The sequence below is a fragment of the Physcomitrium patens genome, chromosome 25 (assembly GCF_059467195.1).
Source record: "Physcomitrium patens ecotype Gransden chromosome 25, ASM5946719v1, whole genome shotgun sequence".
Taxonomy (NCBI): domain Eukaryota; kingdom Viridiplantae; phylum Streptophyta; class Bryopsida; order Funariales; family Funariaceae; genus Physcomitrium; species Physcomitrium patens.
The window spans coordinates 5,423,433-5,436,838 of NC_143434.1; the positions used below are offsets into that span (position 1 = coordinate 5,423,433).

General features: G+C 33.5%; 1 long non-coding RNA gene across 1 annotated transcript; it reads left to right on the forward strand.

The window, feature by feature from the left end:
• The first annotated feature begins 8,502 nt into the window (after nucleotides 1-8,502).
• On the forward strand, nucleotides 8,503-9,372 carry LOC149986275 (uncharacterized). The gene is made up of 2 exons (XR_016501013.1): nucleotides 8,503-8,729; nucleotides 8,863-9,372. It is a non-coding gene; the product is annotated as an uncharacterized LOC149986275 (long non-coding RNA).
• Nucleotides 9,373-13,406: the final 4,034 nt, after the last annotated feature.

A 13,406-nucleotide genomic window follows, 5' to 3' on the forward strand; every position in this document is an offset into this window, starting at 1 on the left:
GTAAAAGATTATTTTATCATCGTCTTTGTTTTTTTGTTAGGGTGATGGGGGGGATGATACACTGTACTCTTCGAATGGGTACACAGGGTGTGTTCAATAGGTGGGAATGAAGAACGAAAATGTGGTACAAAAGGGAAAGTGGTGCACGGAGACTGGAATTAGCGGAGCGAGAATGGTGGAAGCGAATGCAGCGAGAATATATCCTTTGAGGGTGCGAGACGACGAGGGATAAGTACGAGCTGGCGAGAGAGAGACACAGCCAGTTGAGGGAGACACAAAGCGCGCGAGTGAGAAAGAGGGAGAGAGGAGATCCAGGGTGTGAAATCGAACGTCTGTCAGAGAAGGTCGAGAATCGTGGCAGAGATAGATAGAAAAGCCTGCTCTGCCACACTGCAAGGCGCCGGCGAAGCGCCGAGGCCCTAAAATAGCCTGAGAGAAGAGAAGCAGAAGCAGAAGACGAAGACGAAGGAGAAGCATAAGGAGGAGAAAAAGAGGCCATGGTCCCCCTCGTGGTGGTTGTGGTGGCGGCCTCCTTTTTGTGCCTTGAGCGGCGCCCAGGGAGACCTTGCCTACCCATTTTGAGAGTCTTACTTCCATTCTCACGTATCTCTCTCTCGTCCATCTCCGCTGGCTCTTGCTTTTGGGGATATGCGACGTCCTCACTGAAGATGCCTGATGGGTCAGAGGAGGAAACTCAACGATAAATCCATCGCACTCGTCAAACATGCCATCGTCTTCGTGGAACGATGACAACAACAATGTTAATAACTTTTATAATGGTACCCATTTATTCATTTATGTTGACGAGTCTGCAATCGATGTTCAAACGTAGAGAACATCCTCCCCGTTTGTTGCATGCATTTAAAGTAAAAATGGTATAATAGGATTTCACTGCAGGGTTTTTATTTATTTATTTATTTATTTTACATACCAAAAACATCCAATTTTCAGTCGATTATGATTATTATACAAAAATGGAATGGGTTTAGTTTGGTATTTTGAAAATTTCCCACTTCTTCTGTAAAAACCATATCAAGTATTAAGAAAAAAATGTCAATATTTTATCTCTAGGGCAAGAACATAATTTATTTTTCAAAAGGCAGCATGGACCAATCAGTAGTAATTATAACTACAACAACAAAATTAATGAAAGGAAATCACAACTTGGCAGGGTGATGAAATATGGCCAAAGGTACCCCACTCCGCAGAGGATACAAAAATGCTGCGTTGACACCAATTCCAAACACCCAAATAGTCATTTAGATGAAAGTGGATGCAAACATGAGGAGAATAATATATTTATAAAAATAGAAAAATATAAAAATGGATGAACGAATCGGTACAGTCTCTCGCTCTCTCGCTATCTCTCCCGTTTGGAGGTGGGCTGTTTTTTCTTCTTTTTTTTCTTTTTTTTTTCTTTTTTTTTTTTCCAACGCGTCGAACATGAGAGGGAGGAGGCGGAACATGGGTGAGAGGGTGGGCGCTAGATCTAAAAGCCAAACATAGAGCGCAGACATTGAATGGTGGTGTGATCCCAATGTACCTGCTGCAACTCTGTCAGACCCTCCCTCCTTGCCACCTCCGCAATCCTCCTCCTCCTCCTCCGAGACCGCCACAGCCCCACCCCCACCTCACTTCCCTTCTTTCTGGGGTCCACATGGACAGGATCCAGTTAGCCAGAACAACAACAACTACAAAAATGCCCACGCCGTTGCATGCTCCCTCCTCCATCCTGTTTGAATTGTGCGGGCCTCCTCAGAAGAGACATCGGGGATGAGGCTCGGAGGAGAGGGAATGAATAATGAATGGCACGTCCACTTTTCTCATGGGTGGGGAGAGTGAGTGAGTACGTGTGTTTGCGCGCCATGTCCCTTAACTGCCCATGTCTAGAAGACCCCTCGAATGAAGGCAGTGGTGAGCATGTTCTGACTGGAATTCCGCTCTTGACAAGCTTTTTCACCTCGACACATTATTACTCAGTAGGCACGTCTATTTCAGTGATGTTCACTATGGTCATATTTTTTTTTCACTCGGGGGGAGGAGGCGAAGATTCTTATTGATTTCTTTCTGACATCTCTGAACTGAGATGATGCTTTGAAGAATCATGTCCACCGTTTTACTGGATGATGTGCATGCAATTAGTGCAACCAACAGCCAAGTTCAGTGCAGGAAAGAAACTTAAATATATTATGTAATGAGATATTTGAAGATGTATATAGTGGGGAAAGATTGCTTTGATGGATGTTTCCAAATGGACGTCCATTGTTCATCAAAACACGGTAATTAAATAAATGTTCTCAACGGTGATTTTTCGTCGTTACAGAGTTTTGTATCTTAGAATCGGTTAAATCATGTTGCTCTGAAATGAAAAAATAAAAATAAAAAAGAATAATACAATTACTGATAGAATATTATCAACGCATCTAAAGTAGTGATGAATAAATAAAAATACACATATTATGTAAAAATAAAAAAATAAAGTTTGTTTACCACTAGTGTATGTGCACTCATCCATCCATTTAGGCACTTCAACTAAAACTCGGAATTATTTTCTGTTTTCCATGTGTCGATATTTCAACGAGACAGTTTTTAAAAACAGAAAAAAAGAAAAGAAAAACCATATAAACAGCTTCTAGCAAACCTACTACTCCAGCATCAATTATCACTCACTGAAGAGCAAGATACTGAAACATGAAACACTAAATGGTCAGTGAAATCATCAACGTAAGGCACTAGTCTTCGTACATCCTGAAGGATTTTAGTAATTTTCTCCCCAAAACTTACAAAGTATAATGTGATGTATCGTACAATGTGTACATTGTTTTACACAACGTGTACGATTTTATATTCTTTTAAACAAAAGGAAGGATTGTGACATTGGAGATATGATAATGAATGAATGAATTGCACTATTCACTTACATCCAATATGAACAGGCACCCAATTCTATGGCAGATCTTCTGAAACCAGAGAGGTGGGGACAGAGAAACGAAGAACCATGAAAAATGGGCTTTGAAGACATCGGATATGAGCAGAAGCGGCTGACTAGATGCCTGCCTGCACAAGTCGCCGTATGGGCTAGATCATGTACCCCACACGTAGACTCGAGAGAATTATGGCGGGCAGCCCGGAGAATCGGGCAGCACCTATTGCGAAGCTTTTGGGTTTATTTAAGGGCAGCAGGGGCAGGCATGTCGGTACGCGGTTTTGGGGTATGGTGTGGTCATAGGAGTGGAACCCACTTATGAACATGGGAAGAAGAGGCAGCTGTCTGACGCCGCGTGGGGGGGGGGTGAACGTTCGTTCGGTGCTGTGCTGGTTCCCGAATGAAGGCAAGATGCTCTGCTTGCTTGACCATGAGTACATTAAAAAGCTTCTTCTTAAGAGGAGAGGAAATAGAAATGGGGGGTTGGATTCTGGTTGCCCGCTTCACCAATGGGGGCCACAATTCAATCAATCCCATCAACCTGGGTTGTGAGACCAAACCCAAACCTCGTACAAGCGATGCTTTCGAAATACAACAGCACTTTTCAGTTTGCGGGTTTGAGATTTCTCTTCTTCATTGATATCTGTTAGATCTTGGAACGGATTCCTCAGAGCATGGCCACCGGTGGCGCCAACGCTCGCGCCATCGGGCGGCCACGATCCCTCCCCCCAAAAAAGTTCCCCGCCAACAGCGGCTCGAGGGCGGGGGAGAGAACGGCGACGCCCGATTTGGGCGTTTGGCCGCCAGCCTGCCCTGCAAACAACCTGGTTTGACCGGACCCGTCCTTGCAGTGGGGCCCATACGGTAGCCCTTCTGGGACTGCCACGTGGCGCCGGGCCTTGCTTATACCGACTACCCCTTCTTGTGGTCGGTAGAGGCCAGGCCCGGCTCCACCTGGGCCCACTCTCACCCCCCTCTTCTGCCGCCCCATTGGCGCCAACGGGTGGGGGTCGCCTTGGCCCGTATGCCATGCCGCCACGCCATCCACCGGGATGGCGCGAGCGTTGGCGCCAACCGGTGCGGATGCTCTGACATTGTCGCCCCTGCTCTTGTCAGCTTTTTTTTTTTTCTTTTTTTGTTGTCAAGTGCAATTTCTATGAATTTGAATGCATAGTCTACCACAGTGGTCCATCATTCCACAAGGGATACAAGGAGGAAACAAAAGAAAAGAAACACCACACATGGGTTATTAGGGGTGCCAAGCTTATGAGACAGTTCCACACAAGATTGTTGTTCCATTCACTTTCCAACAAACTTACCACAATGGTTTACTATCATGGAAGATGATGGTGAGAGAGAGAGAGAAAGAGATGGTAAAATACTCACAAATCAATATGCCAATTAATAAAAAATTAAAAGGAGTCTTTGACATTCACTTGTGAGCTCGGCTGGGGAACTTTTACGAGCATCAGTCACATTCCCTTCTTAGCAATCCAACTCCAAAACTTAGTCAAGCATGTATTTCCAACTTCATGGGCTGCTTTATAAAACTCCCAACAAAACCACAAATAGTAAAAACGCTGCAAACATATACCAACATGGATCAAAATGGTTGTAAGTCAATCAGGACATAATACACAGAAGAACAGGTGAAGCACATAAGCACATCCTATTTGGCAAAATGTGGGCTTGGGAAATATTCTCCTCATTATTGGGCTGCACACTAAAACTCCTGATTAACTCATAAAAGAACCCTAAAAGCCCTGGCAGGTTTAGCAAGTCAACAATACAAGTAAACAGAAAACTATGACATATTTTGATAATAACATGTGAACAAGTACATTACAGTTTATTTTTATTTTTATTTTATTATTATTGTAGAGCCCATCCATTTGGTTTTTTAAGATGCAAAATTGTCTTTCACCCATGCTCACAAAATCATCACCTGTGACACCCCAAATGTTGTGGCTCACAACTGTGCATGGTCAATGTTTACCTTGAGATTCTACATTTTGCATTTTTTCATTAATTTTTAAATTTTTTGTCTGTTTGTTTTTTATTTCATTTTATTTTAAAGGCAAGGTTGGGATCCATCACTTTGCTGCAATGATTTGGAAGTAAGTGCCACATTATCCCAAATATCCTAAATTCCATGCAAAGGTACACCATTGCAATACTGTCATGTGTTTTTTTAATAAAAGAAGAAAAATGAAGGGATGATTTTAATTCTTGCATTGAAATAGTGATGAGAGTATCATGCTTTGAATCATATGGTGTTGGAACTTTATCCAAGATCAATAAATAAATAAATAAATAAAATATATATATAAACAATATTAATTGAAAGGATGAAATAGAAGGAAGGTCAGCTCTAGGACGGTGTGGCCAACCTAGAATATTATATGGATGATGGGAGTGACTACCCATTTAAAGGTTGAAAATGGGTATTGTAGTAGCAAACTTGAGGTTCTCCTGGTCGGGTACAAAGCTTACAACCCCTGAGATTAAACCAAAAGTGTGGTTCTCGGAATAAACTCTATTTCATGTTTACTATTCATGAGTGGGTTTCCCAATAAAGTGAATAATATAAATAAAGTCATCCAACCCCTATCAACAAATAGAAAATACAATAATATAGTCCCTGACTTAACTTTACTTTGTTCTTCTTCTTATTCCTTTTTTCCTGTTTTTCAAACTTCTTCTCTTTGTCTCAAAAGTCTTTGCTCTACAAAGATGAAGCACATGGTCTGCTTGAAGTGAAGGGAACATCTCAGATTTTTTGACAACAAAATAGGATGACTTTAATTCATGGACTTGAGCACTTTTTATTGTGTGCATTTGTATATAAATATATAATTTACTAGAGTGTCAAACCAAACTTTTTTTTATGTATTGCATTTGGCAGATTGTTCCATGACTTCTTTGTTTAATTGGTTTTATTTATTATTTATTTTATTTAATGTATATCAATGTTTTTTTTTCTCTTAAATCTACTGTTGGAAAAAGTGTTGGGTCAACTTGACTTTCCTTGACTTAAATATAAATGAGACTATGTACAGAAATCTTACATATGTCAGAAAACATTTCTTTCATGTGGGATTAGTTATATCAAAAGAATTATTATCATAGTGATACACAAGTTCACTTGCATTAAACATTCACAAATGATGACAATGGACTACATGATGTGGATATGGTAAAACTTACATACACCAAGAATGAGAAATTTTTGAGGAGGAATTAAAGATCAAGATAGTTAACCAGATTCAAACATCCCATAAAAAGGCAAGTGGGCCATTTGTTCATTCTTTGAAAAAATATAACAAATATCAGATGACAATCCCTTGGAGAAGAAAAAAGCTTATTTTAAAAATAAATAGCCATTGTATTACAGAGTACCAAACAAATTAGCATATATCATCTTATATTTAACTTGCATCTTTCTCCTCACATTGCAAATTGTTACTTACTTTGGTAAAACCACATGCTTATGATTTACTCGTTTATTAGTATTACTATTTCTTAGTTTCAAAATCAATGGTTTGGATCATTAACTTTGTTTGTCCTCTATTGTAAACTACACAATAACTATATTGGCACTGAGACTGTTGCATTGTTTTTTTTTTGTTTTTTTGTTATAGTTGTCCAGTGCTTTACATGAATTTTTTTTCACATAACTTACAAACATGAACATTAGTAGTATAGAGAGCCATTAATATTATGTACAAGGTGTTTTGACTGCCTAAAATTACTTCACCAATTTTGTTTTCTTCTTTAAATGCATGTTGTTGTGCAATATTGATTTGCAATGATGGAAAAACCAAATACCCATCTATTGATTCTCAACCATCCAAAGGTGTAACAAACATCTATACCATCCATCCAACAACATTATTTCATAGTATTTCAACTCTACATGCTATTTCATTTTATGAGATTAGACTTAGGTAGACTAGCCAAAATGAATGGTATCAAAAATTAAAACGAAAATTTAAATAAATGGCAAGGAATGTATATGAATTGTAAGCTGAAGTTTGACAACATAAACTTAAATATCAAAGATTTATTAGTATCCTAATAGTTAAAATATCATTTGAATAATTAAGTAGTAATGGATATTGAATCTATGGTGCCTGTTATGCATGTGAAAATAATCCATTCCATAAGTTGTCTATGATTGAGTTTCTGTGATTAAAACTAATACATACAACAACCAAATACTGTAATGAAGAAAAATTTACAAATTACACTTTTCCAATGAGTATCAATCATTTGATTATTTATTGTTTACACATACATACACATGAAGATTTTAAGAACAAATCCTAGTATGGATACAGTGGATCTTTTATATATACGTATATATATATATATATATATATATATTCACTGTGAGTGAGTATTGGATTTAAGTAAAGATATAATTTAATAAAAAAACATAAGAATCTTGTATTTTTTTATACCAACTGTCTTGTCTTCTGAGATAGTTGAATTAAAGATTTAGTTTTTACAATTGAATCATACTATAAGAATTGAATGAATGTATAATTTACATGTAAGGAAATAATTAGTGGACGAATGAACAATTATGGCATATTATGTTGTCATTTTCTTGGTTTCTTAATTAACTACTACATAGAAAAGTAATTCATAGATCTTCTTGCACTCCCTCTTCACCTTTGATTTTATTTTATTTGTATTTTGTTGTTAGGGTAAGTGTGTATACACACACACACACATATATATATATATATATAGTTTTTTCTGTTAGCTTGAAATGCTCTTTGTTACAACCCCCACACATGTTTTCTTAGCTTCCAACACATTCTATGTTATTTTCTTAAGTGCACTTATCCTTCAAATTCACCAATCTTAGATTAAAAAACACCAATCTTAGATTAAAAAACAACAATCACTTCTTTTGTTAATCAAACACACAACCAAATAGTTACGTTGACAAAATCAAGGCAAAATGTAGTTCAAATCTGGGGACCAGGAACATAGTTCACAAGTCCAAACATTGGGATCAATCCACATATACGCACATTCACAATTCACCAAATCTTCCACACATGATAAAACTAGCCAGATGTTTCATAATTGTAGACTTCGAACACATGATACAAAGTAGTGAAACATACATGTATGTATAAATATGAATACAAATAAAGTCGACAGGGGGGGGGGGCTCATAGGGGGGGGGCAGAGAGACAATGAATGTGGAGCTCAGATCTCAAAGCTGCCTCGAACGAGGACGCTTTGAATCCCTCCTGGCAGCCAAAGAGAAAGAGAGATTGGGTATGATATATATAAATAAACATACACAGACTCATATAAATATATAAATATAAATATATTTATATAGAAGTCACTTAGGGTGATAATAATAGATGGACCCACCATAGCACGCACCCAAGGGCAGGGGCTAGATCGTTATCCGACGGTCGAGATCAGAAGCCGCATTCGGAAGGCAACAGCCAATGGGGATCTTGCTCTACCTGGGAAGTTCTAATCGAGAGCCGTGTGGGACCAGGTGGAGTGGGCGAGACCCGGGTTCGAACATCGAAAAGTGACGTGCTAAATGAAGGCTGGGAGAACACACGTCCTGCGCTCCGTCCTGAAATTGGGTTTCATCCCATCTGCGCCAGTTGAAAGGAAATCCGGAGAGACGATTCACAAGCCGAAGACAAAGAAGAAGACGACGAAGAAAAAGTTTGGAGGAGGAGGCGGAGGAGGAGATGAAGAAGGAATGGTGTTGCGTCAGGACAGCCGTTGCTGAGGATGCGGAAGAGGAGGAGGGAAGGTGGTTTTTTGCTGTTGCGCCTTTTAGGACTGTCTTCTTCTTCTTCTTTTTCTTTCCCTTCCTACGCCTAGATTACTAGCATGAGAAGCCTTTCCCTTCATTTTCTGTAATTAGTAGGGTTTGTGCTGAATAGGGTGCATAATCAAAGGAGGTGGTGGAGATGGAGCACGGTTATCTATGACCGCGTGTGTTTAGGGCTCGTGCCCCTTCGATCCGACTTGGCAAGCAAGCGCCGAAGTTTGGCTTCGTCCTCGTCCTCCTGCTTGCATTGCATTGGGTTGGATTCACGGGAAAAGGGGGGCTTTGGATGAGATTGGATGGGATCGGATTGGCTTAGATCGGATTGCTCCTATGCTTTGGTGGATGATCGATCAGTCCATTCCTTGCTTACCGCCATTGGGGCTACAACTGAAACGAACGTTTATTTATTTATTTAGTTTTCGTACATGTCTATTGACTACCTAGAAGGTCTTATAAAAGCTTGTCAAAGACTAAGAGGCTTTTGGCCTAAGTGTTGTGTTGTAGGTTGCTTCCAATACTTCTTAAAAGTAAGGAACTTTTAGAATATTTTTTTAATTGCTTTGTGACATATCTATATGCATCTAAATATCCCATCTATATTTAAGAAACTTTGTTATTTTTTTTTAAAGAAAATATTAGTTACTTAGCAGGTTCCTATTTATTTCTACTTATATGTACATACATATATGTATATACATACATACATACATACATACATATATATAATAAAAAAATCTCTTATATTATCCAAGTTTTAGAAGATAAATATAACATATTTTTTATTACTTAAATAAATAGTAATAAATAGAAGTAAGTAAAAATAGATAAAAATATGTTAGAAAGAAAACATCATCTTTAAGTAGTTTGAAGAAAGTTTTTTAGATGTAAATGAGATATTTAGACTTTTATTGATATGCCACATAATTATTAATTTTTTTTTAGAAATTTTTACTTTTAGAAAGTTTTATTAATATTAACCTGTAACTTGATACATAAGCTGTAAGATCTTCTTTGTAACTAGTAGATATAGAAGTAAGATACATATCATTTTGAGTCTTGTCAGTACCTTATTATTGTTTTAGTCTTGGTTCAATATTCTCTAATCTCTTAAGATAATTATTTTTATTTAAAAAGAAAGTGGATTATTCCACTTTTTTTTAAAAATATTTGATTTTTTTAAGATTATGGAACATTCAGCTTTAAACTAATTTTTTCATTTTAAAATTATCTAAAGAAAATAGAGTGGCATATGCTTCTTTGTGGAAATTTTTATTTAATATTAGAAGTTATAGATTATCTTCTATTAAATTGAATTAGAAAATTTATTATTCATTTTAAATTAGATTGAAGAAAAAAAAAATATTAATGCTTTCTTTTACAGAAGGAATAATAAATTTGCAATTACTGCAAATAATTTTAATATTCTTTAAGTGAAATATCTATTATTAGTAGATTTAATCATAAAAGCATTATTTCTACGCCTAAAGAAAAAGTCAATAATAAATTTTAACATTTATGCTAAGAAGTTGTTTAATTGAAAGAAGCAAGTACATGTAGATTAACTTTGCAAATGAATCCAAAAAATCTTGCTACTAAAAACATGAAAGAATTAAAGATTATTATGTGAGATGAGTTTATTAAAATAAGATAAATATTTTAAAGATTTTTATAATATATTAATGTTTTTTTTTAAAGATTTCATCTTTCTTAATATCATAACAAAATCACTTAAGTAAGATTTATAAAAATATTTATATGTAAAAGTGTTATTTTTTTTGGTTTAGATCTTTAATAGAGAAAAATTTTACTCTTTTATAATCTAAAATTCTATTTAGAAATATTTACAATCATATTTTGGAAGAACAATTCAAAAAAGATAATACTAACAAAATTCTAATCTTTGCATCTAGAATCACATGTAATTAATATCTATTCTTTCAAATTCTAAACATTTGCATGTTATATGAATTGGAACAATAAGGCTTTTATCAATTAATTTAGATATGGTTTGAAAGATAATATCAATTATCTATTGTTTTTAATGTTAAAGTTAATTTATTAGAATAATTTATTATTTATATAATTTTATGTGACAATTGATTCTTTAAAAGGCAATACAAACAAAGATTTGATTGAAAAAGAACAAATCAAGTAATAACAACTCTTAAATTCTCAAAAACTTGTATAGATTGATATAATTCAATTTAAGGAATTAATATTAAAAGAAAAAGACAAATGCTATTATTACTTGAATTTATATTGTAGAAAAATAAGTCATATAGATAATAAGAATTAAATTAAGGATTAAAAATTTAAATATGAAAAAATTAAAAAACAAAGATTTCGGATTGTTGTAGGAACATTGCAATTGAATAACTCTCGATCATAACTATCAAAAGAGATCAAATCAACTCCAATAGGAGTTATTGATAGATAATCTCTTATATCTAGAGAAGTTATAGAAGAAACCAAATCATTAAGAGTGGCAATATAAAATAAAAAATCCAATAACTTTTTAATATAATTTAATATTTTTAATATCTAGTATTACTTGGTCTTTCCAAATTTAAATTATTTAATTCTAATATCGATCAAAAACTATAAAAGGTCACTCTAAGATTTATTCTACATGCCAGCAAATCATTGAGATCTTTATTTATTGAATCTAAAATATTTATGAAAGTTGCAAAAGAAAGAAATACATTTATTACTTATATAGCACAAAGTCTTTATTCATATAATTGTTTTGGTAGAATCTCAAAATAAATTAAAATATACCAAGATGTCTTTTAGAAGAAAAATGCTAAAATATTGCCAAAACACCAACCTTATAATTGTGCAATTAATCTTCAAGAAAGAACTCAATTATCTTTTAAACTAAATTATAGCTTTTTGAAAAATAATTTAATTTTTTGAAGAAATACATTCACAAAAATTTTGCAATTTTTGTTAGAAATTCAAAATCTTCAACAAATACACCAGTTATCTCTATAAAGAAAAATAAATTCATCGTTACAAATATGTATAGATTATTGTAGGCTCAAAAAATTGACCACAAAAATTATTATCCATTGTCTTTGATTTTGGAAGTTCTTGATCAAGTAGATAAAGCTAAGATCTATGCTAATATAAATATACAAGAAATATAGAATTTAGTACATATTATAAATGTATATTAAAAATTTAGAATATATTTTTTTCATGTTGCTACTTTATTTTCATGAATAATTGTTTTAAAAGAATTTAAATAGATTAAAGATATAGAGCAATATTTGAAGGTTTAATTTTTCTTTTAAAACCTCAATCCATATTTTATGATGCATAGATTTTTAAAATTTTATTATTGATGAAATAAATGCATCAAATTTTATATTAAGTATAATCTTATTATAAATAGATGCATTTAATAGACTTCACCTTTTTTCCTTTTATTTAAGAAATTTCTAAAAAATAGAGATTAAATATAAGTTTTACAATAAAAAACTTCTAATTATTATAGATTTATTCTAAAAATAGAAAATTTAATTATAAATATTTATTATCAAATTTTGGTTTATTCTAAATTTAAGAATTTTAAATAAATCATATCAATGTGTATCTTAAATTATTATAAAACAAGTTGAAACACGTCTTTATTACATTTTGTATTTAATACTATATATTGTCCTTGAAAACAACAAGGCTTGTCAAATGTTTTATCTAGACATTCTTATCTTATACTAATAGTGAAAGATATTGTAAATAATAAATGAGATGTTTTCCTTTTAGAACTAAAGTAAGTACACTTTTTAGCTAATAATACATTAATTCTAATTAACACTATTTTTCTTAATGATTTTTTTTTTTTTTTTTTTTTTTTTTTTTTTTAAATATGTAAACATAGCCTCTTGTTCTTCATGTATAAATTAAACTCAATGATGATTCTATTAAATCTGAATTTTAAAAAAAATCTTCTATACTGCAAGAGACATTGTTGTGTTATGTGAAAATTGGCTTGAAAATACATCATGCATTTAATTGTAGAAGTGTTTGATCTTATCTTGAAGTTGGATTTACAATCCAAAATCAATACATAAGATATTTAGTAACACCTTCTTGGCATCCTTAAACAACTTAAGTAAGCTTCTAATTATATTGAATATTCCTTATCAATCTTAAAAAAATCCTAGTAAAATCCTATCACACTTTAATCAACTCTAAATAGACCTTAAATAATCCTTAACATTCTTAATTAAAATTTAAAAGAATCTTAGTCAATCCTGAAAGAATCTAAAGGAAATCTTTAAAAAATCATAATAAATCATAATCAAATTCTAATAAATTCTAAAGTAATTTTAAGTATATTTTAATTGAACCTTAATTAAATTCTAATTAATCTTAATTAAATCCTAAATAATTCTATAGCAAATTTAAAATCACAATAATAATCTATGTACATTTTGATATTGATTAAAAAAATTTATTCTTTTAAACCAAATAATTAATAATATAGACATAGAATTTAGAGAGAATTGAACTTACATACTAGAAGAAAATGCTTCTAATTTGTAAAGGTCTTAGTTGTCCTCCTTGTCCAACTTTGATGCCAACCTTCAGTATCATTAGTTTTCTTTTGAACTAAAAAAATGCTCTCAAAAAATTTACAGTATGTTCAAA